Source organism: Heterodontus francisci, chromosome 14, assembly GCF_036365525.1.
Source record: "Heterodontus francisci isolate sHetFra1 chromosome 14, sHetFra1.hap1, whole genome shotgun sequence".
Lineage (NCBI taxonomy): Eukaryota > Metazoa > Chordata > Chondrichthyes > Heterodontiformes > Heterodontidae > Heterodontus > Heterodontus francisci.
This window is the reverse complement of record NC_090384.1, coordinates 39,230,260-39,254,611: the sequence shown is the minus strand read 5'-3', so window position 1 is coordinate 39,254,611 and position 24,352 is coordinate 39,230,260.

The following is a 24,352-nucleotide window of genomic DNA, read 5'->3' as shown; positions in this document are numbered from 1 at the left end:
AGCATAAAACTGTCTGTACCCCTCACCACCCACCCCAAGGAGGGCAGAAGATAATGGCCGAAGCAATATGCTAGGTGAACCCATGGTTCAGTGATGCCTTCCTACAGATTCTCCTCCAGGCTTCAAGGGAAAGGCGGGAGGCTGTCTTCCCCCACGATGGTAAGAAGAGCACCTTCCAGCTGAACAAGCAAGCCTGGGTGGAGATCACAGATTAGTAGCCGTGGGGTCATCCAGTGCAACTGAGTCCCGTGCAAGAAGAGGGTCAATGACCTCCTGCTTCTGCCAAGGTGAGTGCTCCATACCAGTCGCCTCCTTGAGGACTGCATGTGAATACACAGGAGGTTGCGTGGCATGGGGGGGGTAGCAGCACTGCAGCATTGGCTGAGTGACTAATGTTCCGTCTCTTCCTGACAGATGCATGGCTGTGTCTCAGCCACAGGCCACCTTCCTTCATTGTTCACTCCCCTTAACACCCCTGGCAGCAAGTGGTGACATGAGAGACATCAGATTCCCCAGTAGGGGTTGAAGGGCTGAAATGAACTGAACTGTCATGTTGATCTCTGTTCCATTCTCGACCATCTCCATCCTTCCTCTTGCAGATCAAGAGGGCCTATAATAGGAGGGAGATAGCTAGGACTGGTGGAAGACTCCTAGATTTATGTCCACTCACCTCCGCTAATGAAGAGTCCTTGGAGCTGGTGGGCACCCAGTTCGACTGCGCAATATCAGACGGGGAGTTTGGAGTTCCCGTGCAAGAGGGTGGGAATTGCCTCCCGTCAGCCTGCGCATCAATGTGGGAGACCAACATAACACATGGTAGGCATCAGGAGAACTGCACAGCCTAACCCACATATGCTTGTAATAAATAAAAGCAAAATGTTGTTTAACATACGTACATATGAAAATACAAATTAGGAGCAGGAGAAGGCTGCTCGGCCCTTTGAGCCTGCTCTGCCATTCAGTAAGTCCATGGCTGAACTGATTACTCCACATTTCCACCCACCCCTGATAACCTTCCACCCCCTTGCTTATCAAGAATCTATCTACCTCTGCCTTAAAAATATTCAAAGACTCTGCTTTCACCGCCTTTAGAGGAAGAGAATTCCAAAGACTCACGACCCTCTGAGAGAAAATGTTTCTCCTCATCTCTGTCTTAAATGGGCGACCCCTTATTTTTAAACAGTGACCCCTAGTTCTAGATTCTTCCACAAGGGGAAACATCCTTTCCACACCCACCCTGTCAAGCCCCCTGAGGATCTTATATGCTTCAATCAAGTAGCCTCTTATTCTTCTAAATTCCAATGGATACAAGCCTAGCTTGTCCAATCCTTCCTCATAAGGCAGCCCGCCCATTCCAGGTTTTGGTCTAGTAAACCTTCTCTGTACTGCCTCCAACACATTTACATCCTTCCTTAAATAAGGAGACTAGTACTGTACACAGTACTCCAGATGTGGTCTCACCAATGCCCTGTATAGCTGAAGCATAACCTCCCTACTTTTGTATTCAACTTCCCTTGCGATAAACGATAATATTCTATTAGCTTTCCTAATTCCATGCTGTACCTGCATACTAACCTTTTTCAATTCATGCACTAGGACACCCAGATCCCTCTGCATCTCAGAGTTTTGCAATCTCTCACCATTTAGAGAATATGCTTCTTTTTTATTCTTCCTGCCAAAGTGGACAATTTCACACTTTCCCACATTATACTCCATTTGCCAGGTCTTTGCCCACTCACTTAATCTATCTATATCCCTTTGTAGTCCCCTTATGTCCTCTTCACAACTTAATTTCCTACCTATCTTTGTGTCATCAGCAAATTTAGCAACCATACCTTCGGTCCCTTCATCTAAGTCATTTATATAAATTGTAAAAAGTTGAGGCCCCAGCACAGATCCCTGTGGCACACCACTTGTTACATCATGCCTTCCAGAAAATGACCCATTTATGCCTACTCTCTGTTTTCTGTTAGGGAGCCAATCTTCTAGCCATGCCAATATGTTACCCCCCACACCATGAGCTTTTACTTTGTGCAATAACCTTTGATGTGGCACCTTATCAAATGTCTTCTGGAAATCTACGTACAATACATCCACCGGTTCCCCTTTATCCACAACACATGTAACTCCCTCAAAGAACTCCAATAAATTAGTTAAACATGATTTCCCTTTCACAAAACCATGTTGACTCTGCCTGATTACCTTGAACTTTTCTAAATGCCCTTTAATAATAGCTTCTAACATTTTCCCTAAGACAGATGTTAAGCTCAGTGGCCTGTAGTTTCCTGCTTTTTGTCTCCCTCCCTTTTTGAAGAAAGGAATTACATTTGCTATTTTCCAATCGAACGGCCTTTTCCCCGAATCTAGGGAATGTTGGAAAATTAAAACTAATGCATCAACGACTTCACTGGCCACATCTTTTAACACCTTAGGATGAAGTCCATCAGGACCCGGGGACTTGTCAGCCCGCAGCTCCAACAATTTGTTCAGTACCACTTCCATGGTGATCGTAATTTTCTTGAGTTCCTCACTCCCTTCCATTTCCTGACTGACAGCTAATGCTGGGATGTTACTTGTATCCCCAATAGTGAAGACTGACGCAAAATATTTGTTCAATTCATCTGCCATTTCCTTATTATCCATTATTAATTCCCCAGACTCCTTTTCTATAGGACCAACGCTCTCTTTGTTAATTCTTTTCTTTTTAATATATCTATAGCAACTCTTACTTTCTGTTTTTATATTTCTAGCTACCTTGCTCTCATACTCTAGTTGTACCTTCCTTATCAAACCTTTAGTCATTCTTTGCTGTTTTTTATATTCTGTCCAATCTTCTGACCTGCCTCCCATCTTTGTGCAATTATAAGCTTTTTCTTTAAGTTTGATACAATCTTTAACTGTTTTAGTTAACCACGGATGGTGGGTCCCACCCTTGGAATTTTTCTTTCCCGTTGAAATGTATCTATTTTGTGCATTCTGAAATCTCCCTTAAATGTCTGCCACTGCATCTCTATTGGCCTATCCCTTAACCTGATTTGCCAGTTCACTTTAGCTAGCTCTGCTTTCATGCCCTCATAATTGCCCTTATTTAAGTTTAAAATATTAGTCTTAGGCCCACTCTTCTCTCCCTCAAACTGAATTTTATTTTTATTCATTCATGGGATATGGGCATTGCTGGCTAGTCCAGCATTTATTGCCCATCCCTAATTGTCCTTGAGAAGGTGGTGGTGAGCTGCCTTCTTGAACTGCTATAGTCCATGTGCGGTAGGTACACCCAAGTGCTGTTAGGAAGGGAGTTCCAGGATTTTGACCCAGCCACAGTGAAGGAACAGCGATATAGTTCCAAGTCAGGAACGTGTGTGACTTGGAGAGGAACTTCGAGGTGGTAGAGGTCGTGGGTTTGGAAGGTGCTGTCTGAGTAGCCTTGGTGCATTGCTGCAGTGCATCTTGTAGATGGTACACACTTCTGCCACTGTGCATCCGTAGTGTAGGGAGTGAATGTTTGTGTTTGGGGTGCCAATCAAGTGGGTTGCTTTTTCCTGGATGGTGTCGAGCTTTTTGAGTGTTGTTGGAGCTGCACCCATCCAGGCAAGTGGAGAGTATTCCATCACACTCCTGACTTGTGCCTGGTAGATGGTGGACAGGCTTCGGGGAGTCAGGAAGTGAGTTACTCGCTGCACGATTCCTCGTCTCTGACCTGCTCTTGTAGCCATGGCATGTATATGGCTACTCGAGTTCAGTTTCTGGTCAATGGTAGCCCACAGGATGTTGATAGTAGGGGATTCAGTGATGGTAATGCCATTGAATGTCAAGGGGAGATGGTTAGATTCTCTCTTGTTTGAGAAGGTCATTGCCTGGCACATGTGTGGTACAAATGTTACTTGCCACTTATCAGCCCAAGCCTGGATATTGTCCAGGTCTTGCAGCATTTCTACACGGACTGCTTCAGTATCTGAGGAGTCACGAATGCTGCTGAACATTGTGCAATCATCAGCGAACATCCCCACTTCTGACCTTATGATTGAAGGAAGGTCATTGATGAAGCAGCTGAAGATGATTGGGCCTAGGACACTATCCTGAGGAACTCCTGCAGTGATGTCCTGGAGCTGAGATGATTGACCTCCAACAACCACAACCATCTTTCTTTGAGTTAGGTATGACTCCATACCTACCTGAATGTATAATTCAAACATGTTATGATCTCTGATACCTAGGGGCGCCTTATCTATGAGATCATTAATTAATCCTATCTCGTTGCACAATACCATGTCTAGTATAGCTTGATCTCTGGTTGGCCCCAGAATGTATTGTTCCAAGAAATTATCTGGAAAACATTCTATGTACTCCTCATCTGGGCTACCTCTGCTCATCTGATTTTTCCAGTCTATATGTAGGTTAAAATCTCCCATAATTATCGCTGTACCTATCTGACCAGCTGCCATTAGTTCTTCCTTTTATACTCCATCCTACAGTGTGGTTAATGTTAGGTGGCCTGTACACCACTGCCACAAGTGACTTCTTGCCTTGATAATTTGTCATCTCTACCCAAACTGCTTCTACATCCTGGTCACCTGAACTTAGGTCATCCCTCTCTATTGCACTGATACCATCATTAATTAACAGGGCTACCCCTCCACCTTTTCCTAACTTCCTGTCCTTCCTATCTGCCATGTACCATTCAATATTCAGGTCCCAAATCTTTGTCATCCTGCAGCCATGTCTCTTTCATGGCTATCAGATCGTATTTATTTATTTCTATTTGCGCCGACAGTTCATCTGTTTTGTTTTGAATGCTACGTACATTCAGATACAGAGCCTATTATTTTTGTAACCTCTAGCCTTATCTCTTGATTTACTCTTAGATTTGTATGCTCTGTCCCTTCCTGTCACAGTCTGTTTATCATTTCCCATATTAATACCTTTCTCTCTTGTCTTGTCTCTACTCCTTGATCTACCATATATTCCCAAATTTGATCCCTTGCCCCCACTATTCAGTTTAAAACCCTCTCTACTTCTCTAGTTATGTGGCTCACTAGAACACTGGCCCCAGCATGGTTCAGGTGTAGACTATCCCAACGGTACAGACACCACTTTCCCCAGTACAGTGCACCACGAACCGGAACCCACTTCTACCACACCAGTCTTTGAGTATTGCATTAATTTCTCTCATCTTATTTGCCCGATGCCAATTTGCATGTGGCTCAGGTAATAATCCAGAGATTATTACATTTTTTTTATTCATTCATGGGATGTGGGCATCACTGGCCAGGCCAGCATTTATTGCCCATCCCTAATTGCCCTTGAGAAGGTGGTAGTGAGCTGCCTTCTTGAACCGCTGCAGTCCATTTGGGGTAGGTATACCCACACTGCTGTTCGGAAGGGAGTTCCAGGATTTTGACCCAGCGACAGTGAAGGAACGGTGATATAGTTCCAAGTCAGGATGGTGTGTGACTTGGAGGGGAACTTGCAGGTGGTGGCGTTCCCATGTATTTGCTGCCCTTGTCCTTCTAGTTGGTAGAGGTCACGGGTTTGGAAGGTGCTGTCTAAGGAGCCTTGGTGTATTGCTGCAGTGCATCTTGTAGATGGTACACACTGCTGCCACTGTGCGTCGGTGATGGAGGGAGTGAATGTTTGTAGATGGGGTGCCAATCAAGCGGGCTGCTTTGTCCTGGATGGTGTCGAGCTTCTTGAGTGTTGTTGGAGCTGCACCCATCCAGGCAAGTGGAGAGTATTCCATCACACTCCTGACATGTGCCTTGTAGATGGTGGACAGGCTTTGGGGAGTCAGGAGGTGAGTTACTCGCTGCAGGATTCCTAGCCTCTGACCTGCTCTTGTAGCCACAGTATTTATATGGCTACTCCAGTTCAGTTTCTGGTCAATGGTGGCCCCTAGGATGTTGATAGTGGGGGATTCAGCAATGGTAATGCCGTTGAATGTCAAGGGGAGATGGTTAGATTCTCTCTTGTTGGAGATGGTCATTGCCTGGCACTTGTGTGGCGCGAATGTTACTTGCCACTTATCAGCCCAAGCCTGGATATTGTCCATGTCTTGCTGCATTTCTACACAGACTGCTTCAGTATCTGAGGAGTCACGAATGGTGCTGAACATTGTGCAATCATCAGCGAATATCCCCACTTCTGACCTTATGAGTGAAGGAAGGTCATTGATGAAGCAGCTGAAGATGGTTGGGCCTTTGACGTTCTGCTTCTTAATTTGGCACCTTTGGGTCTCACGGGTGTACCAGATACGTTTTGTGTTTAATAATTAAAAGATTCTTTGTTCAAATCATCAGCCATAATTGTCTGAAAGCCCTGAGCCATTCTGCCTTAATTGTGAGATGTTAATCTCCCCTGTCCCCCTTAGGGCTATTCTAATGTGACCCCAGCCCTCATTAGCATGCCATTGTGATGTGTGCCCTGTTTGTCATATGGACTCCCATGTTCACTAGTGTGCATTGCAGGGACCATGCTCACAAGTGTTACCACCAGGTGAGACAGGGGACCCTGAACCCTCTTGCAGAGCACGCAGCAACACAGTCCCACAATGGCCTCCAAACCCCCCTCTTCCACTATGCAGCAATGCTCAAGGCTGCCTACCTATCCTGGCAATGTGGACTTCTCCATGCTCTCGCCACAGTGCTGCCAGGTTTTACTGGTCATGAATCTGAAGGCATGTCAGTTGGCACTGCTGTTCACAGAATCGCTCACCGATCATTAAATCACATTTAGTTATATTTAAATGCATGTAAATTGCCATTGTGCTTTCCCGCCACTGACAAAATCCAGAACCAATGTCACAACGCTGGATTTCTGGGTGGACAGTTCCATTGTGATTCTTTGGCCCTCCACGTCACCATACCCACCCTCGACGACTGTGTAAAATTCAGCCCACTATGTGCAGTTTTGATCTCCATATTTAAGGAAGGATATACATGCATTGGAGGTAGCATAACAAAGGTTCACCAGATTAGTGGAAATACTCAGCAGGTCTGGCGGCATCTATGGAAAGAGAAACAGAGTTAATGCTTCAAGTCATATATGACTCTTCTTCAGCATCTTTGTTATATGGCTCTTTATTGTGGGCTCCAAACTCTGCGCAAATCCCTGTGCCAATTTGGAGCTGGACTTCTCCATGCTCTTTGACATTGTGCACAGGCTTTCTGGCAGGCTTTCTCGTGCACCAAGGTTTTGGTTATCTGCACCCATCAACCCATCAGCCTTCTTCTGTCGCCTGAATCGTCAAAACCCACGTCTGACTCCTCTGTAGTGGAACTAGAGTGCGACCTTACCCTCTGGTGAACTGACACCTGCAAGAACCTCGACCCCTGCCTCAGCTCATGCGCTCTTGTGCCCGTTGGCTCACCACATGTGGATCTCTTCCTTAATCTAATCTCTAAAATACTTCCAAGTATCAATCTCTGAGCTGTTCCTGCAAGTGTAAGATGTTTGATGTAAGATGCTGATGTTTTGCCATCTTCACTGTTTTCTTCTTGCTCCTCTCACTGGGAAGGTTTCAGTTCTAAGTACCTAAAATTAAAAAAGCACAAAGGTAGGATTGTGAGGGGAGAGGAGAAAGTAAGATGCTTACACCATCGGCAGCTTTTGAGTCAGCTGAGATTGTGGGATGGAGGAGAAGAGGGAAAAGAGCAGCATTAGATCTGCCTTCATCATCAATACTTCCAGCCCCATCAGTGGCCACAACCTCAGCAGTGCCCCTTCCAGTGATGGCCAGCACTGTCTGCTCCATGTGGGTAAAACATGCTGGCATGCTTAACCTCCTCCAGTTCTTTGCTGCAGGCTCCTGTTATGCGCCACCTTCTCCTACAAGAAAGAGGGAGGTTCATCTGTGCATATTGTGCAATATGTTTTGGTCACGTGGCTGTCATGGTTAAATAGTTGCCAATGTTTGCGAGCTGTGGGTTGTGGGTGGGAGGCTTGCAGCAGTACTAAGTGTGTGAGGGTGGGGTAAACCGTATGTATTGAAGGGTTGAATACTGATAGAGATTGTTGGTAGGTGAGTGATGGGGTGTACTAAATTGGGCAGTGAATGAGGCTAGAGATGCAGTTTGTAGGAAGATTGAACTCAATCATCTTGACAATTCATATCAGATCATTAAATCTTTTACTGAACTACAACCATGTTCTTGGAGCAACACTTCTGGCATTGAGTTCCACCACTATTTCTTCCCACTGCCTCCTGAGCATATGGAGGCCTTCCTGTCCCCCTGTGAATACAGGATGTTTCTCTTTCTCTGCACGTCTTGCTCCAGTGCATTATCAGAAAATCTTGTGCCTGCAAATTTATCTTGTTGCTTGCAGCGTAATGAATGGACATGGGTTAATCGTGCACCGTGATCCCTATACCTGTTTTTGGTGTTACCCAATTTAACTCCCATTATATCCCCAGAATCACACTGTTCCGCCCCTTATGTTAGTAAATGCCTCAATTCTCGTGTTTCGTCCCTCCTTTTCTGACGTTGAGGGTTACCTTAAAAATATTTTTTATCAAGTAATTAATATTTTATGTTCATTATTAAACAGGCATTGGAAAATTTTCAAAAGCACCTGTCTAGGCATGACACGTTTTGGGACGATTAGCATTTTTCCCTGACAAACCCCAGTCTCCCATTGCTATGGAGCAGATTTTCCAAGCGGGCTTCTCTCCCATTGAAGTGCTTTTGGGACCAAGGTTGGAGAAGCTGAGAAACAGGAATGGAGGATATATGGACAGCTATAAACAGACACACCCATGCCATTTTGATTGACTCACTTCTTTCAATCCAGTGCTGATGTAACATGTGCCGTGCTCAGAATAGCTGAAAATTTTAAATACGCCTTCATTTAAATGGTGATTCAACATTTGCTTTCTTTTAGAACCATTTAAATGACTGCCACGTTTGCCTATATAATAAGTCGTTGCATGTCAAAGTAATTAATTGCGTGTGAAATGTTGTAAAGGGGTTTGGGAGATGTGATCAGGTGCTATGTAAATATAATTTTCTTTTTACTTATTCATATTAAACATAATTATTTGCTATCCAGATGAACAGATTACAGAACAATTTGAATGTGTTTGTAAACAGTTAACAGAGTTGATTTATCCAGTTGACTATTTAATCAATTCAGATCCTACTTTGAGTTGGTATTCTCATTTCCTTAGTTACACAGGATTTTCTAACATTTTAGTCTTAGTTTAGGATGTTCACAATTCCATGCACCATCCCATATAAAAGAGTGCTTTCTCCAGATGGTAGTCAATGTTTCATGGGTTCTGGCAGCCTCTGAGTTGGAAGGTTGTGGGTTCAAATCCCACTCCAAATACTTAAGGAAATTGTATTGGACTGGAGAGTAATAAAGTTGCAGGGCTACGGGGATAGAGCGGGGGAATGGGACTGATTGGAATGCTGTACAAAGAGCTGGCAATGCTAGCTGGTCTGAACTCCTAAGGCTAGTGGTCAAACATTTTTCCCTTGAATCGGATGAAGCAGAATCAAGGGTAGAAGCAGATTCTGTCAGGGTATTGTTAGCAAAGATACAATTGGAACAGAGGAAACTTGAACTTGAGGAGAGGGAGAGAGAAAGAACATTCCAGAAGGAATGCGAAGAGAGAGAATTGAAGTGGCTTGAGTTAACTAGGTGGGGGGGGGGGAGGGGGGGGTGGGGGTGCGGTGACAGAGTAACCCCAGTGAAAGTATGGCCAATATGGAGGAGCATAATTCAGGACTGGGTACAAAATTGTTAAAACTAGCTCAACTAATACCAAAATTCAATGAGAAGGATGGAGAAGAATTTTCTGTGTCCTTTGAGAAGCTGGCAAGGCAGCTAAAATGGCCAGCTGAGACCTGGCCTCTTTTACTACAAAGCAAGCTAACTGGAAAAGCCCATGAGATTTATTCCTTGTTGCCAGATGAGAGTTCATCAAATTATGAACTGACCAAAAATGCTATCCTAGGGGCATATGAATTAGTACCTGAAGCCTATCACCAAAAGTTTAGAACCCTCAAGAAACAAGTTAATCAAGCTTATCTAGAGTTTAGAAGAAGTAAGCAGCTGGCTTTTAACTAATGGCTGAGGACTCTTAAAGTACAGCTCAGCTATGAGAATCTCAGAGAAGTAATGCTGTTAGAGGAATTTAAACACTCTCTCTCACTCTCCATAAAGACCCATGCAGAGGAGCAGCGGGTCCAGAAAGCCCCCCGGCAAGTGGCCATCCTAGCCGATGAGTTTGCTTTAATTTACAAGTCGATTTCCCAGTGGAGAACCTTTCCTAGTCACCTCCACAAATCCGAAAGGGACAAAGGGTGGGAAGGTGATAGGAGCCCAATCAGATCTGGGAGAGAAAGGACAGCGGGAGACACAGGGGACCCTCCTCTAGCCAAAAAGGAAGATGCTGTGAGCAAGAGTGAGACCCGGAGACCTGTGTGCTTCCATTGTAATAAAGCAGGCCATTTAAGAGCTGACTGCTGGAAACTAAAGGGAAGACCTGTAGGGTTAATCAGGGCACATCTGCTCAGTGAAGGAGAAGGGACCCTGACGGAAAGCACAGCTGATCAAGATGTAGCTTTAACTAGAGTAAAAGTGAGACCCAGGAAGCTTACTACTGCAAGTGCAGGAAAATTTAATAAGGTTCCTGAGTGTTATCAGGGTTTTGTGTCTGAAGGGAGAGTAACCCCATACCCCTTGATGGGGCAAGCAAGCCCATAGTGATTCTCAGGGACACAGGGGCCACCAGTTCCCTTTTACTGGGAAAAGGCCTGACCTTTCACCCAGAGAGTGCAGTGAACACCAAAATGGTGGTGAATGGTATTGGAGGGCAGTATATGCCTGTACCTGTGCACCTGGAGTGCGACCTAGTTTCGGGACTGGTGACCATGAGTATTGTCCCTAGTTTGCCTATGGATGGGGCTGACCTGTTCCTAGGTAATGATCTGGCAGGGATGAAGGTGGTAGTCCCCCCAGTAGTGAAAGAAAGACTGCAAGAGGTCAGAGAGACAGGGCAGTGGCAGGAGACAGGCCCCTGCAGTTTCCCTCAATGTGTAGTGGATCAGGCCATGATCAAACCAGCACCCCCACAGGAGACTACATTGGGACTGCAGGCAGATGACCATGAGGACTGCCTGTCCGAGACTTTCTTTGGAAAGTTAGGAGACCCAGGCTGAAGCTCAGCAAGCCAACCCAGTATTGCAAGAGTTAGCACAGGCTGCCCAGTCTGAAAGTGAAGCAGAGGGAGTTCCTTGCTATTATTTAAAGAATGAGGTACTGATGATGAGGAAGTCCTGAGAGCAAGGAGTGGAGAGTGGTTCACCAGTTAGTGGTGCCGCAGCGGTGCTGGAGAGAAATAGTAAGAAGGACCTACGAGATTACAGTGACTGTACATGCCGGTATATGAAAGATCAAAGCCTGCATAAGACAGCAGTTTGACTGGCCAAAACTCCACAAAGAGGTGGCGGAGTACTGCAGGAGTTGCCACATGTGCCAGATTGAGGGGAAACCCCAATTTACAGTGTTAGGAGGACCCTCCAGCAGAGGGCTGGTGAACTGTAAGGGACACCCGCCGAGAACAAAAGGGGACAGGCAGGCACAAGGCTGGCAAAAGGTTAGAAAGGGAAGGGGAAAATGCGACCAAGAGGGCAGGTTAAAGGAAGTCTGTGAAGAATCCTGGATTAAAACCCCTACTGTCCGGTCAGCCAATCCCGAGAAATGTGAAAAGTTAGACCCCACATCCTCCTATGTAAATGCAGACATTAGAAGCACCCCACCAGAGTTGTTAACAGCATTTACAGGAACCTGCAGAAACCAATAAAGACCTCTAGGGGGCACAGAAACCGTGAGGGTGATGCCTCACCTAGTCGAAGTGCCAAAGAGGAGTGTAGTAGAGTCTGTACAATTACCTGCAGGCAGGAGTGTCCCAGAGGACAAAGGGAGATTAGCAAAGAATCCTCCCCCCCCTATCAGAAAAAAGAAAAGCACCCCTCCCCTTAAAGTCAAAAGCCATTGCATGACTCAGCAAAGCACTGAGCGTTCAGGATTGAGCCACCTACTACTGACTCTCCTGGAAAAAAACCTCCAATTTAGGGCTAATTAAATCTACCCCCCCCCGACCCACCCCCCCCGCCCTTGTCCAGCCTCAGCAGGAACAAAGGCCCTAGGCAGTGATGGAAATGAACGAACTGTAGAAAAACCTCCCCAAAGAACCATATGTTTACTGCGATGCCAAAAAGGGGGCAATTAAAGCAGCACGCACCAAGGAAAGACAGACAATTTTATTCAGCTTCAGGATTATCTGAATGAATGGGAATGAATGAGAGAAATGCCTGTTGTTTTCTGTATCTTATATTTTTCTCGACCCTTGTAATGAAATGCGACTTTTCTCATTCATTCCGCTGGGTGTGGAGGTGTCATGGCCCCCATCTGCCAAGAATGAGGCACATTAATTTTGTCATGAACATTGATTTTTAAACTGTTACTGGAGTGAGGGGAAGACTTGTTGAATGAATCAGCTGTGGCTGGAAAAGACATTTGCATATTAACAGACAGTGTTTGGAAGGACAAAGCAGCCGTTCCCTGGCATTCAACACACAATGGACTTTTGATCACAAGACGTTGAAGGTGGGGGAGCTCGCATTCCAGGTTGAATGCTAAGATGGCTGAATACACAAACAGACATGGTCAAACCAGCTAAGTCACATGACTAACCGGCTAGGCAACCTGAGTTTTTTTGAATTTGTACAAACAGTTTGGGCAGAAAGCTGTTTGCCCCTGGACTGAGAAGATCTCTTTCCTGTCTGCTCCCATCTCTTTCTCACAAGCCTCTGAATCCACTGAAAACACATAAACCCCAAGAGAGAAAAGTCTCTTACAGTGAACAAGGTTTAATAGGAATACTGGGCCCCAACGAAAAGCCAGATCTACCTACAATCAAGGACTCTACAGTGAGCGCAAAGAACCGTAACAACAACCTTTCAGATATTGCCTCAAACCTTTCCACTTTATTTTTCTTTTGCTCTTTTCTGTCGCCGTTTGCATGTGTGTATCGCATATGCACGCTAGCGTGGGGCGCGGCGTGTATCCGTAGGCATTAACCGAATTAGAGTTTAAGCTGAAGTCTAATAAATTTCAACTATAGATCGGTTGGAGACTTGGGCGGAGAAATGGCAGATGGAGTTTAATTCGGACAAATGTGAGGTAATGCATTTTGGAAGGTCTAATGCAGGTGGGAAGTATACAGTAAATGGCAGAACCTTTAGGAGTATTGACAGGCAGAGAGACCTGGGCGTACAGGTCCACAGGTCACTGAAAGTGGCAACGCAGGTGGATAAGGTAGTCAAGAAGGCATACGGCATGCTTGCCTTCATCGGTTGGGGCATAGAGTATAAAAATAGGCAAGTCATGCTGCAGCTGTACAGAACTTTAGTTAAGCTACACTTAGAATATTGTGTGCAATTCTGGTCGCCACACTACTAGAAGGACGTGGAGGCTTTGGAGAGGGTACAGAGGAGGTTTACCAGGATGTTGCCTGGTCTGGAGGGCATTAGCTATGAGGAGAGTTGGAAAAACTCGGATTGTTTTCACTGGAACGACGGAGGTGGAGGGGCGACATGATAGAGGTTTACAAAGTTATAAGCGGCATGTACAGAGTGGATAGTCAGAAGCTTTTTCCCAGGGTGGAAGAGTCAGTTACTAGGGGACATAGGTTTAAGGTGAGAGGGGCAAAGTTTAGAGGGGATGTGTGAAGCAAGTTCTTTACACAGAGGGTGGTGAGTGCCTGGAACTTGTTGCCGGGGGAGATGGTGGAAGCAGGTACCATAGAGATGTTTAAGAGGCATCTTGACAAATACATGAATAGGATGGGAATAGAGGGATACGGACCCCGGAAGTGCAGAAGGTTTTAGTTTAGGCAGGCATCAAGATCGGCGCAGGCTTGGAGGGCTGACTGGCCTGTTCTTGTGCTGCACTGTTCTTTGTTCTTGTTTCTAAACCTAAGAAAGCCTGTTTATGCTGGTTTCTTTGCCTTATAATTGGAAAGCGGTGAACAAGAATTCACCGAGGGGGAGCTAAAAACATGGTGCATTTAAAATCAAACCCTGTTACAGTAAGACCAGGTGAAAACTGAAAGGGAACCATAGACCTCTTTTTCACCTGGTCGTAACAGTTGCAAAGAATAGTATTAAGCCTGAGGACTGCGAGTGTTTTAGAAAGCAGCAAAGGGCGAGCAAAAAATTGATAAAAAGGGGAAAAATAGAATGAGAGTAAACTAGCCATGTACAAACAGATTGTAAGAACCTTTGCAAGTATATAAAAAGGAGGAGAGTAGCTAAAGTAAATATTGGTCCCTTATTTATTTTTATTTAGAGATACAGCACTGAAACAGGCCCTTCGGCCCACCGAGCCTGTGCTGACCAATAACCACCCATTTATACTAATCCTACATTAACTACATATTCTCTACCACATCCCCACCATTCTCCTACCACCTAGCTACAATGGCCAATTTACCTATCAACCTGCAAGTCTTTGGCTGTGGGAGAAAACCGGAGCACCCGGCGGAAATCCACGCAGACCACAGGGAGAACTTGCAAACTCCGCACAGGCGGTACCCAGAACTGAACCCGGATCGCTGGAGCTGTGAGGCTGCGGTGCTAACCACTGCGCCACTGTGCCGCCCTTAGAGGCAGAGACAAGAGAAATTATGGAAAATGAGGAAATGGCAGAGAACTGAACAAATATTTTGTGTCTGTCTTCACTGTAGAAGACACAAATTACATAGCAGAAATCGAGGGTAACCTAGAAACTGATAAGAGTGAGGAAATTAAGTTAATTGACATCAGCAGAGTAAAAGTACTGGCAAAACTTAAGGGACATATTCTGACAAATCCCCAGGAGCTGATGGCCTATGTCCTAGAGTTCTACAAGAGATAACTGCAGAGATAATAGATGCACTGGCTAAGATTTTCTAAAATTCTCTAGATTCTAGAACTGTCCCCAGCAGATTGGAAGTTAGAAAATATAACACCACTATTCAAGAAAGGAGGGAGAGAGAAAACAGAAAACTACAGGCCAATTGACCTGACATCAATCCTTGGGAAAGTGCTGCAATCTATTGTTAAGGAAGTCTTAACAATGCACTTAGATATTATCAGACAAAGCCAACATGGTTTTACAAAAGGAAAATCGTTTTTGACAAATTTATTAGTTTTACTGAGGATGTAACTAGTAGGGTAGATGAAGAGGAACCAGTAGATGCAGTATACTTGGATTTCAAAAAGATGCTCCACAAATGGTTAGTACACAAGGTAAGAGCTCATGGAATTGGGGTCAATATATTAGCATGGATAGAGGATTGGTTAACAGACACAAAGCAAAGAGTAGGGATAAATGGGGAAATTTCAAGTTGGCAGGCTGTAACTAGTGGAGTGCTGCAAGGATTGGTGCTGAACCTCAGCTATTTACAATCTATATTAATGCCTTAGACGAAGAGACAGAGAGTAATGTATCTAGGTTTGCTGATGATACTAGGTGGGAATGCAAGCTGTGGTGAGGACACAGAGAGGCTGCAAAGAGATATAGACAGGTTAAGTGAGTGGGCATCAAGATGGCTGATGCTGTATTTTGTGGGTAAGTGTAGGTTATTCATTTTGGATGGAAGAATAGAAAAGCAGAATATTTTTAAAAAGGCATGAAACTTGTAAATGTTGATGTTCAGAGGGACTTGGGTATACTTGTACAAGGAACACAAGAAGTTAGCATGCAGGTACAGCAAGCGATTAGGAAGGCAAATGGCATGTTGGCCTTTATTGCAAGGGAATTGGAGTACAAGAATGGAGAGGTCTTGCTACAATTGTACAGGGCTTTGGTAAGACCACACCTGGAGTACTGTGAGCAGTTTTGGTCTCCATATTTAAAGAAGGATATACTTGCATTGGCGGCAGTGCAGTGAAGATTCACTAGACTAGTTCCTGTGATAAGAGAGTTGTCCTATGATGAGAGGCTGAGTAAACTGGTCTATACTCTCTGGAGTTTAGAAGAATGAGAGGTATCTCATTGAAACATCTAAGATTCTGAAGCAAAATGACAGGGGTAGACACTTTTCTGCTGGCTCAGAAATCTAGAACATAGAGGCACAGTCTCAGGATAAGGGGCAATCATTTAGGACTGAGATGAGGAGACTTTCTTCACTCAAAGGGTTTGAATCTTTGGAATTGTCTACCCCAGAGGATAGTGGGTGCTCCATCATTGATTACATTTAAGGCTGAGATAGACAGATTTTTGGTCTCTCAGGGAATCAAGGGATATGGGGAATGGGCAGAAAAGTGGATTTCAAACTGAATATTAGCCATGACCATATTGAATGGCAGAGCATGCTCACAGGCCGTATGGTCTTTTCCTGCTCTTATTTCTTATGCTCTTATGGGAAGTGATCTAACAAACCATATCACAGGGTCAATTAGAGGTTAATTGCTATAGGAAGTTTCTGGAGCTTGGCAACTGCTTGTAAATCTCTGGCTGCTTCCTTAAAGGAAAATCTAGATTATCAAGATCAAATGAAATTAGGAGGAAACTACCGGCTTGACAAAACTAATTTTGTAACTTTAAAGTTACAAATGATAGACCTGCACTAATTTTTGTGCACAGTAATGCATACATGCTAAGATTAGGTATCAGGTATTACACAGAGTAATAATACCTTCATAAACAGAACATTTTCAATTCAATATCATTACTACATATCTGCAATTAAACAAAAATCCTTACTTTTGCTGCATGCATCAATATTTTATAAGTTATATTAAAAATCGGTACATCTGCTCTGTGTCCTGTTCATCACACTGCAGATATTATTCTTCATTGACTCAATGCAAATCAGCCTCAGCAAATCTGAACTGAAGGAGGTAAAAAAGTTGTAAATCAAATGAAATTGAGGAAGTTAACCAAAAAACGACCATGAGAAATTCCTGAAGATTTGTGAAAAAACAAACCTGAAGACTAGTCAGGAGAGCCCACCAATAAAAAGTGGCCAAGCACTGGAGGGATTGGAGAACAAGAATAAACAAGTCTCACTACAATTAGTTTAGTTTAGTTTAGAGATACAGCACTGAAACAGGCCTTTCGGCCCACCGAGTCTGTGCCGACCATCAACCACCCATTTTACACTAATCTACACTAATCCCATATTCCTATCACATCCCCACCTGTCCCTATATTTCCCTACCACCTACCTATACTAGTGGCAATTTATAATGGCCAATTTACCTACCAACCTGCAAGTCTTTTGGCTTGTGGAAGGAAACCAGAGCACCCGGAGAAAACCCACGCAGACACAGGGAGAACTTGCAAACTCCACACAGGCAGTACCTGGAATTGAACCCGGGTCACTGGAGCTGTGAGGCTGCGGTGCTAACCACTGCGCCACTGTGCCGCCCAATTGTAAAGGGCTTTGGTGAGATCACACCGGGAATAGTATGTGCAGTTTGGTTTCCACATTTAAGGAAGGGTTTACTTGCATTGGAGGCACAGTGAAGGTTCACTAGATTGGTCCCTCAGGTGAGAGGTTGTCCTATGATTATAGGCTGAGTAAATTAGACCTAGATTCTCTGGAGTTAGAAAAATTAGAGGTGATCTCATTGAAACTTACAAGATTCTGAAGGGGCTTGACAGGGTAGACACTGAGAGATTGTTTCCGCTGGCTGGGGAATCTAAATCATGGGGGCACAGTCTCAGGATAAGGGGATAATCATTTAGGACTGAATCCTTGGAAATCCCTACCCCAAAGGGTTGTGGATGCTCCATCACTGAATATATTTAAGGATAGGATAGATAGGTTTTTGGTCTCTCAGGGGAGATGGGGAGCAGGCAGGAAAGTGGAACTGAAGCCCAAGAACGACCATGATCGTTTTGAATGGCGGAGTAGGCTTGGCGGGCTGCGAGGTCAACTCCTGCTCCTGTTTCTTATGTTCTTATGTTCTGTGGATGTCCATGCTGATCTCGCATCAGATTCTTCAGTCAGGAGAGGACCCACAGAAGACGATGAAATCATTTGCAGCTTGGACATACTCGAACAACGAAGAGTCTACTAATACTCTAGAACTGCAACCTGGCCAGGCAGTGGTGCAGGAACAAGAATTGGAAGAGGAAGAAGAGACTGATGGTGAAGAAACACTGTCACTTGATCTTACATTTACAACCATCAGCCCTGATACTGGCACACGCATATCTTACATGGTCACTGAGAGGCCAGATCTGCACATGGTGAGACACTGAACAAAAGTGGCCCACTGTAATGGCAGGAGGAAAGGGTAGCACAAGTGCCAGTTCACTAGAGGGCGAGGTCACACATGAGGTCTGCTGCAGAGGACTCAGATCAGCACTTCAATGGAGCAGTGAACAGAAGAAGGCTGATGGGTATGCGGAATTAAATGCTTGGTGCATTGGCAGCCCTTCCAGAAAGCCCGCAGTCATTGTCAAGGAGCATGGAGAAGTTTGGCATTGACTTTGCACAGGGCTTTGCACAGAGCTTGGAGCCCAACCTTTCCAGTATGGAAGTGATGGCCAACTCCATTAGCACACTTGGGGACCTAATCATGATCCAGAACCTGATGGTTGATATCTCAGCTTCCATTGCAGCACAAGCAGAAGCTATGCAATGTCTGAGTGCTGCAGTGGAAGCTCAGACTGAAGTCACTCAAGCTTAGCTTGTTGCCATGCAAGCACAGTTTGTCGCCATGCAATGGCTGTGGATACCAATATTCAAAGGGGCTTGCAGGGCCTCGCAGCAGTTCCGCAATCTGTCCTCCAACACGTTGTTAGGATTACTGTGGTGTTGTCCTGGGGGGGTGTGGCAGTGAATTCATGGATCGCGAACCTGCTGCTCTCTCTCAGGATGACAACATTCATAAGAATGTAAGAACTTAAGAAATAGGAGCTGGAGTACACTGTTTAGCCCTTCGAGCCTGCTTCACCATTCAATAAGATCATGAATGATCATCTACCTCAACTCCACATTTCTGCACTATCCCCTTAGTATCCAAAGATCTAACAATTTCAGTCTTGAATACTCTCAACAATTTAGCATCCACAGCTCTTGGGGGAGAGAATTCCAAAGCTCCACAACCCTTTGAGTGAAGAAATTACCTCTCATCTCAGCCCTAAGTGGCTGACCCCTTATTCTGAGATTGTGACCCCATATTCTAGACTCCCCAGCCAGGGAAAATATCCTCCCAGCATTCACCCTACCAAATCCCTTAAGAATATTATATCTTTCAATGCGATCACCTCTCATTCTTCCAGAGAATATAAGCTTAATCTACTCAATCTCTCCCTATAGCTCAAATCCCCTCATCCCAGGAATCAAAACAGTGAACATTCAGTGCACTCCCTCAAAGGCAAGTGTATCCTTCCTAGTAAAGAGACCTAAACTGTACACAGTATTCCAGGTCTGTTCTCACCAAGTCCCTATACAATTGCTGTAAAACTTCTTCACTCATATACTCCAAATTCTTTGTTATAAAGGCTGACATAACATTTGTTTTCCTAATTGCTTGCTGTACCTGCATGTTAACTTTCTGTGATTCATATACATTGACACCCAGGTTCCTCTGAATACCAACATTTCCCAGTCTCTCATCATTTAACAAATACTCTGCTTTCCTATTTTTCATTCCAAAGTAGATAACTTCACACTTCGCCAGATTATATCCATCTGCCAGGTTCTTGCCCACTCACTTAACCTGTCTACATGCCTTTGCAGCTTCTTCGCATCCTCCTCACAGCTTAGTTTCCCAATTAGCTTTGTATCGTCAGCAAACTTGGGTACATTACACTGATTCCCCTCATTTAACACATTAATACATATTGTAAGTAACTACGGCCCAAGTACTAATCCTTGCGGTACTTCACTAGTTATAGTATTCATTCTCCCACCACTGTCACTCCACCAATACCCTTGCTGTTGACCATCAGCCAGCCAGCCTAAGCTGCTGCCTCCCATGTCGAGGTGGTGCAAGGTGGTGCACTCAGAAGTCAGGCCTTCTCAGGCCAATGATGCTTGAGGTCATCCTGCAAGACCATCTGCAGTCTCCTTCACTGAATGTCAACAGCCTTCCACCAACCATGTTGCAGCCATTGGGGTAGCACTCTGTAGGAGCACTAGGACAGGCAAAGATACAGGGAAGGTACACACTAAGGGAATGCACAAGGGTAATCAGTTGACTTTCGTATGGAATATTGAATGATTTGATTAATAAAGTTGCTTTGGAATGTTTATTTTCTGTTGTCTTTTATTTTAGCATTGTGATGGTCAGTAACAGGGGATGGTAAGGTGTAGGACTGAGATCGAATGGAGAATTGGGGCTGCATTCACTGTACCACAGTCGGATGAACCAATTACAGACACCCCAACTAGAAAGGGGATGTTTTGGTTGCCTCCTTCCTTCCTCCTCCTTAGTTGCTCACCATACACCTGCTGGCAAGGGCTGTGCCCTTATGAAGCAAGTTTGTAGAGGATGTAGTACTCCCTCAGTACTGACCCTCTGACAGTGCAGCGCTCCCTCAGTACTGACCCTCTGACAACAAATCATGATGCACACTCTGGTGATTATTGCAGGGCTTCTCCAGCGTGATCAAGGCAGTGGGAGCATTGCTTAAGCACCCCACATGTCTGCTCGATGACATTTCATGTGGGAGCATGGCTCTCATTATATGTTTGCTGCAGACCTGTGCTTGGATTCTGCATCCAAGGAGCCAAGTGGTCAGCTGATAGCCCTTGACACCCAGTAGCCACCCCCTGCTTTGGCATGGTAGCTCAAATGCTGATAATACAGTGGACTACTGCAGAATAAAGGCATCATGACTCCTATCAGGATACCGGGCATTGACCTGCATGCTGCATTGAGTATAGTTACACAGCAGCTGGCCAATAAGGGATTGGATTCCCTTCTGGATGGGGTACATTTCAGAATTTACATCTAGCACCTGCAAAGTGATTTGCATGAGGGCAATAGCACCTTGCACTATGGGGAAGCCTGCAATCCTTACAAAGCCTTGTGCTTGATCTGCTTGGTTCTCTCTGGCAAGGGTGAATGAAATGTATTTTATTCTCTTTACATAGAGACCCTCAATGACTTCCCTCACGCAACAGTACATGGTGAACTGGGAGATGTTAGAGATGTCATCTGCTCCAGGCTAGAAGGAGCCTGGTGCAAAAATATTCTTGAGAATGGTCACCTTCACGGCCACTGGCAGTGATGTCCTCGCCCTGCTGTGAGTTTGCAGTTATGGCTATAGCAGGTGGCAGATTTCAGTGAGCACCTCCTTAGTGAAGTGGAGACATCTCTGTTCCTAACTGAGGTTGAGAGAGGAGAAATATTCTCTAAATACTGTGGATGGATATGGCCTCCTATTGGCCCCTTTAAGCTTGCCCTCTTTTGTGTTGCTTCTGCTCATTCTCCCTGTCATGCTGTAGGCATGACTGGTAGCAAGTGGATCCTTGAAGTCAAAACCAAGGCCTCACCAATCCCTGTAGACTTCAGCAACTTGAAATGACAATACAAGCCACTAAACAGCTATAGTAATTCATCAGTAGTAGGTGGTAGTCAGCCAGCAAGTAACCTGAAAATAATTGATGATCCCTTTAAGTAGAACTAGTGGGGGTTCCTGCCTGCTGTGAAATGCATGTTCAGCTGTGGGAGGTTAAGAGAGGGTATTTTCTGGAGCATTGAGGTTGACATTTTGATCTGCCTACTCTGCAAACTTTCAGTACATTGACCTAGTACCTGCTCTACCATCGTACTCAAAATGGCATCCAGTGCGGCAAAAAACCAGAAGTGTGTGGCGTGGTCACTATTTTGGAACCAAAACTGCACCCATAGTGTCGACAATACAAGAGCTACAAAACAAATTTTGTGGCAACTGACTCCCTAGCAACCCGAGTTCTTCCAAGCATAGCCTACTTCATTTAACCCTACCCTCGCCTTGATGCTTTTTTTTTCACTCATGGGATGTGAGCGTCGCGGGCCAGGCCAGCATTTATTGCCCATCCCTAATTGCCCTTGAGAAGGTGGTGGTGAGCTGCCTTCTTGAACCGCTGCAGTCCATGTCGGGTAGGTACACCCACAGTGCTGTTAGGAAGGGAGTTCCAGGATTTTGACCCAGCAACAGTGAAGGAATGGCGATATAGTTCCAAGTCAGGATGGTGTGTGACTTGAAGGGGAACTTGCAGGTGGCAGTGTTCCCATGCATTTGTTGCCCTTGTCCTTCTAGTCGGTAGAGGTCGCGGGTTTGGAAGGTGCTGTCTAAGGAGCCTTGGTGCATTGCTGCAGTGCATCTCGTAGATGGTATACACTGCTGCCACTGTACCTCGGTGGTGGAGGGAGTGAATGCTTGTAGATGGGGTGCCAATCAAGTGGGCTGCTTTGTCCTGGATGATGTCAAACTTCTTGAGTGTTGTTGGAGCTGCACCCATCCAGGCAAGTGGAGCGTATTCCATCACACTCCTGACTTGTACCTTGGAGATGGTGGACAGGCTTTGGGGAGTCAGGAGGTGAGTTACTCGCTTCAGGATTCCTAGCCTCTGACCTGCTCTTGTAGCCATGGTATTTATATGGCTACTCCAGTTCAGTTTCTGGTCAATGGTAGCCCTTAGGATGTTGATAGTGGGGGATTCAGAAATGGTAATGCCATTGAATGTCAAGGGGAGATGGTTAGATTCTCTCTTGTTGGAGATGGTCATTGCTTGGCTCTTGTGTGGCGCGAATGTTACTTGCCACTTATCAACCCAAGCCTGGATATTGTCCAGGTCTTGCTGCATTTTTACATGGACTGCTTCAGTATCTGAGGAGTCACGAATGGTGCTGAACATTGTGCAATCATCAGCGAACATCCCCACTTCTAACCTTATGATTGAAGGAAGGTCATTGATGAAGCAGCTGAAGATGGTTGGGCCGAGGACACTACCCTGAGGAACTCTTGCAGTGATGTCCTGGAGCTCAGATGATTGAACCTCCAACAGCCACAACCATCTTCCTTTGTGCTAGGTATGACTCCAGCCAGCGGAGAATTTTCCCCCTGATTCCCATTGACCTTAGTTTTGCTCAGGCTCCTTGATGCCATACTTGGTCAAATGCTGCCTTGATGTCAAGGGCAGTCACTCTCACCTCACCTCTTGAGTTCAGCTCTTTTGCCCATGTTTGAACCAAGGCTGGAATGAGGTCAGGAGCTGAGTGGCCCTGGTGGAACCCAAACTGAGCATCACTGAACAGGTTATTGCTAAGCAAGTGCCACTTGATAGCACTGTTGATGACATCTTCCATCACTTTACTGAAGATTGAGAGTAGGCTGATGGGGCGGTAATTGGCCGTTGGACCTGTCCTACATTTTGTGTACAGGACATACCTGGGCAATTTTCCACATTGCAGGGTAGATGCCAGTGTTGTAGCTGTATTGGAATAGCTTGGCTAGGGACGTGGCAAGTTCTGGAGCACAGGTCTTCAGTACTATTGCCGGAATATTGTCAGGGCCCATAGCGTTTGCAGTATCCAGTGCCTTCATTCATTTCTTGATATCACACGCAGTGAATCGAATTGGCTGAAGTCTGACATCTGTGATGCTGGGGACATTAGGAGATGCCGAGATGGATCATCAACTCGGTACTTCTGGCTGAAAATTGTTGCAAATGCTTCAGCCTTATCTTTTGCACTGATGTGATGGGCACCCCCATCATTGAGGATGGGGATATTTGTCGAGCCACCTCCTCCAGTTAGTTGTTTAATCATCCACCACCATTCACAGCTGGATGTGGCAGGACTGCAGAGCTTAGATCTGATCCGTTGGTTATGGGATTGCTTAGCTCTGTCTATCGCATGCTGCTTACGCAGTTTGGCACGTAGATAGTCCTGTGTTGTAACTTCATCAGGTTGACATCTCATTTTGAGGTATGCCTGGTGCTGCTACTGGCACGCCCTCCTGCACTCTGAAACGCTAAAGTGTTTGAATTATGTCTGGCCACCTTCAACCCATAATCCTATCTGGCCTAACCTGTTCCCCATCACTTTTCCCCACTCTCAATCTGTTTGCAGCCTCTCAGAACTACAGTATAGTGAATTACCCCACAGAGGCAGGAAACAGGAATCAGGACTGTTTTTGGGTCCCCAAACGGCCACTGGTAGGAAACTGATTAAAGTCAAGACTTCCGTCTGGGTGAGCCCTTAATTGGTATGGAAATGGGTTCCCTGTCCAATTAAGAGTGGCTGGTGGGCTCCCGAAGCTGGAAAGACAATCAGAGGCCTTCCTGCTTCAGAGGAGCACCCGGCTGCAGTACAAGGTAAGTAACTGAGAGGGCACTTCAACAAGAAGGTGCCCT